The sequence below is a fragment of the Theobroma cacao genome, chromosome 3 (genome assembly GCF_053813885.1).
Source record: "Theobroma cacao isolate CCN51 chromosome 3, ASM5381388v1, whole genome shotgun sequence".
In the NCBI taxonomy this organism is placed as follows: Eukaryota; Viridiplantae; Streptophyta; class Magnoliopsida; order Malvales; family Malvaceae; genus Theobroma; species Theobroma cacao.
Window position 1 is genome coordinate 12,407,484 of NC_142641.1, and position 5,206 is coordinate 12,412,689.

Below are 5,206 nucleotides of genomic sequence, written 5' to 3' on the forward strand. Positions count from 1 at the left end.
TATTCACCATGCTAATTTGATACAAAATATCATGCAAATATTTACAATGAACATTTTACGAAAAGAGAGTTTTAACGTGATATGGGGATCGATATTTTGAGAAAGATTTAATTATCCCCTTGAAGATAAAGTTTGAATTCTTTTAAATGGTGATTTCATTTTAACCAAGAAATTCAAGAGTAATTGGAGGTTGCTACTTGTTGTGTTATAAATTGTATTTTGAATCGAATGGCTTATGATAATGTGGGCATGATTGGCTGGATTGGTAAATGTGTTGAAAATGTATAAGCTGTTGTTTGCCTTGATAGGCTGGGTTGTAAAATAATTGCCATGTCATGCTATTGCAAATTTTATTGTATGGTGGGTTAAGCTTGCTGCAGTGGGCAGGTTCCGTGGACCAGCCTATTAGAGGGGCACGGTAACCCTGTTATATTCTTTCCTCGGTTGGAGAGGCGTGTAGGGTAACTCCCGAGGTACAACTTTAGAGTTCACTTCATGCCAAACCACCACATGAGGGTGAACTCAGCCAACGCCAAGGAACGACTATGTTTTCAAAATAAAAACATGATTTATGCGTACATGACTTTTTAACAGCCTTGGCGGACTCGGTTGGGATAGTCTCAGGCCAAGGTATCCCTAACAACAGAGTATGAGAATGATTTTGGCACAACCCAAGTTTTTAAGAAAGTCATAAAGCCATGTTGTTATTTTTGACAAAAATGTAATGGTTTTATATAAGTTGAAATAAGTTTTAATATTATGAATTATATTTCTCTGCATGGTGAAAATGGAATTAAACGATTTTTTGTAGCTCCCCTATTTATTTATTTGTGAAATGAATCTGTAATTCCTCGCATATGGGGCGAGTTATGATTTGTGCATGATTTTAAATATTATTTGGTTTCGCGGGAGCTTGCTAAATTTTATTTATTTGATTCGAAAATAATTATTAATATATTTTGATGCGAAAATTTTATTACCTTGATTATTTATACCTTATAAGAAATTCTCGATTTTTATGTAAGGCACAAACCCTCGTTTGAATTGAATTGCTTTTATAATCTTGCATTTTTATATTCAACTGATATGCCGTTTGCTTGTTTTCCCATCTACGCCCTACTCGCTGAGTCAATGATTATCACTGAGTCTATGAGACTCACACCTATTTATTTCCCTTTTTGCAGATAAGGATCAGCCTAGCGTGTAGTTAGTGATGCGTTCGGTCCATCGTAAAAAGGTAAAGGCATCTCTTAGCAATTTATTTCGAGTCGCTCCGCTGTTAGAGGTTAAGTCGTAGCATTTCATTTATTAAGTTGTAAACGAATTCTAAATTTTTATATAAGCATTAATTTGGAGGTTATAGATTTTAATGCATATACTTACGAATAAAAGGAAAAAAATTTGTATTGATTTTTATATTTATGGTTCAATTTAGTATATGAAAGTATCAATATTAAATGGTGATTGAATGTAGTGGATTAACGAGTAAATTCTAGACAGGCTTGTTGGAGACTTGGCGGGTCTTTTCCGGAAGTCTTGGACGTCGGCAGCGACCGGGGAGAGGTCGTTGCATTTTCCCTTCTCTTTTTTCTTATCTACTTTCTGTTCCTTTTCTTTCTGCAATTTTCCAGATTTTTCACTTACAGTTGCAGATACAATTTTTGATTTCTTCTTCTACATTTTCGCTTGCATGCCTTCTTCCAGGGGCCGTTTACCTTTCTTCTTCTTAACAATCTCTTTGGTTAGAGAGGATTTTGCCATTTTGTTTTGAAAGATTTCTGATTGAGGGTTTCGAGAATTTGAGTGGGTAGGTTTCAGTTTCAGGTGGGTCAGTTTCAGAGGAGAAAAAATGTAGAGGAAATGAGTTAATGGCAGTTTAATCTATCAAAAAACTGTTTGTCTCCCCCTTAAATATTGTTAGTTTTTCTTTTGTTCAAAATTTGAAAATTGCCTCTCATTTTTATTTTTCAGCTGGGCGGTATTTTGTGCCCATTTCCTTCAACCGGTATACTATTTCTTTTTACTATTTTATTCATTCTCCTATAACTAACTGAGTCTTATTATTTAAAGAGACAAAATACTCTTAGTCGACTAAGTGCCTACTGCCTTTTGAGAAAATTTCAAAATTTTTCCTAAAGCTCCTGCATACTAATCATTCCTAAATTTCTTCTAATCTCATAGAATCTATCCTCATTTAAGGGTTTTGTGAAGATGTTAGCTAATTGATGTAAAGTATGTACAAACTCAATTTTAATGTCACCTTTCACTATGTGATCTCTAACAAAATAGTGTCTAATCTCAATATGCTTAGTCTTAGAATGCTGCATAGGATTTTTTGAAATGTTGATTGCACTTGTATTATCACAATATATTGGTATGTTATGCATTGATATTCCATAGTCTTTTAGTTGTTGTTTAATCCATAAGATTTGAGCACAGCAGCTACCTAGAGATACATATTCGGCTTCAGTTATGGACAAGGCAACTGAATTTTGCTTTTTGCGTGACCATGACACAAGCATACTACCTAGAAATTGGTAGGTTCCACTAGTGCTTTTTCTATCTGTTTTGCTGCTAGCAAAATCTGCATCAGAATATCGAACTAAACTAAAGGATGATTCCCTAGGATACCATATCCCTAAAGTTTGTGTATCTAAGAGGTATCTAAAAATTCTTTTAACGGCAGTTAGGTGTGATTCCTTGGGTTGAGATTGAAAACGAGCACAAAAACACACAGAGAATTGAATATCAGGCCTGCTGGCTGTTAAATAGAGTAATGATCCGATCATACCTTTACAAAGCTTTTGATCAACATCCTTTTCTTTTTCATCTACATCAAGTCTGGTGGATGGACTCATTGGTGTGCAAATTGATTTTAGCTTCAGCATATCAAATCTTTTGAGCATGTCTTGAATGTATCTTTCTTGGTTGATGAAGATTCTTTTTTCACTTTGTTTGATTTGGAGGCCAAGAAAGTTCTTCAGCTCACCCATCATGCTCATCTCAAATTCCCCCTACATTTCTTTAGCAAAATTCTTGCATAAAGCCTCATTAGTTGCACCAAACGCAATGTCATCCACATAAATTTGAACAATAATTAAATCATTTAAGTATTTTTTGATAAATAATGTTGTATCAATACTACCTCTAACATAACCTTTTTCAGTTAGAAATTTTGAAAGCCTTTCATACCAAGCTCTAGGAGCTTGTTTCAATCCATCAAGGCTTTGTGAAGTTTGAAAACATGATCTAGTTTTTCAAAGTCCTCAAAACCGAGGGGTTGCTCAACATAAACTTCTTATTGGATGAAACCATTTAAGAATGCACTTTTTACATCCATTTGAAAGAACTTAAAGTTCATAAAGCAAGCAAATGCAAGCAGTAATCTTATAGCTTTTATCCTAGCAACCGGTGCAAAGGTTTCATCATAGTCTATTCCTTCATCTTGGTTATATCCTTGGGCTACCAACCTAGCTTTATTTTTAACTACATTCCGTTACTCATCTACCTTATTTCTAAACACCCATTTTGTTCCAACAATATAATGGTTTAGAGGTCTAAAAACTAATTACCACACATGGTTTCTTTTGAATTGATCAAGTTCCTCTTGCATGGCCATTATCCAGCTGTCCTCTTTTTCTACCTTCTCGAAGTTTTTAGGCTCAATTTGAGAGATAAAAACTGAAAACTCACATGTCTCTCTAGTTGCTCTTCTAGTTTTAACTCCATGAGAGATGTCACCTATGATTTACTCTTGTGGATGATCCTTAATGTACTTCTAGCTCTTTGGAAGATCATGATGTTGATTTTCAGTCCTTTGCAAGGTTTCTAAGGGTGGAGGTTCTGTTTTTCTACCTAGAGTATTTTCTTCACTATTTTTCTTATCATCTAAACTCATCTCTTCCATTTGTCTTTCAAGGACATCCATATCATTTTCATCATCAGAAATTTCCTTTTGTAAGGTATTGGATTCATAAAAAACTACATGGATGGATTCTTCAACCGTTAAAGATCTTTTGTTGAAGACTCTATTGGCTTTTGAGTTTAATGCATAGCCTAGAAATATAACTTCATCACTCTTTGCATCAAACTTTCCTAAAGGCTGTTTTCTATTGTTTAACACAAAGCATTTGCAGCCAAAGCTCTTTAGGTGAGAGATATTTGGTTTTCTACCTTTGTACAGCTCATATGAAGTCTTTGATATTATGGCTCTTATAGACACTCTATTAAGGATATAAGTTGTTGTGTTAACAGTTTCTCCCCAAAAGTATTTAGGTAGATTATTCTCACATAGTATAGTTCAAGCCATTTCTTTCAAGGTTTAGTTTTTCCTCTCTATAACTCTATTTTGCTGGGGTGTTCAGGTGCAAAAAAATTATGATCCAACTCCTTTTCATTACAAAAATTCTCAAATTCATCTCCTTCAAACTCACCTCCATGATCATTCTTAATGCTAACTATAGCTAGTCTTTTTTCATTTTCAACTTTCCTACAATGACTTATGAATGCTGGTAGAGCATCATTCTTATGAGCAAGCAAATAGACCCAAGTGAACCTAGAGTAGTCATCAACTATTACAAAGCCATAAGATTTTCCTCCTAGACTAGTTGTATTTATTGGACCAAATAGATCAAAGTGCAAGAATTCAAGAGGTCTAGATGTGGAAACAACTTGGTTTTAAAAGATGTTATAGTTTGTTTACCTAATTGACATGCATCACAAATTTGATCATCCTCAAGTTTAAGCTTAGGCAATCCTATAACTAGATTTTTCTTAATTAATTTTGACATAGTATGCATGCTTACATGTCCAAGTTTCCTATGCTATAGCAAACCATCATTTTCAACTTTTGCTACAAGACATATTTCACAATCCATTTCAAGATTCTCAAAAAATACAACATACATATTCTTTATTCTTTTTCCTATAAATGAGACTTTGTTAGTGTTTATATCAATCACTTCACATTTAGTTGAGTCAAAACATACCTTAAAACTTTTGTCACACAATTGGCTAATACTCAATAAATTATGTTTCAAACCTTTAACCAACAATACATGACTAATTTGAGTTTGGGAGTTTTTACCAATCGTTCCTATGCCATGAATTCTACCTTTTGAATCATCACTAAAGGATACGGTACCTCCCTTTCTCTTGTCTAGTTGTGCAAATAGCATTTCATTTCCTTTCATGTGCCTTGAGCAAA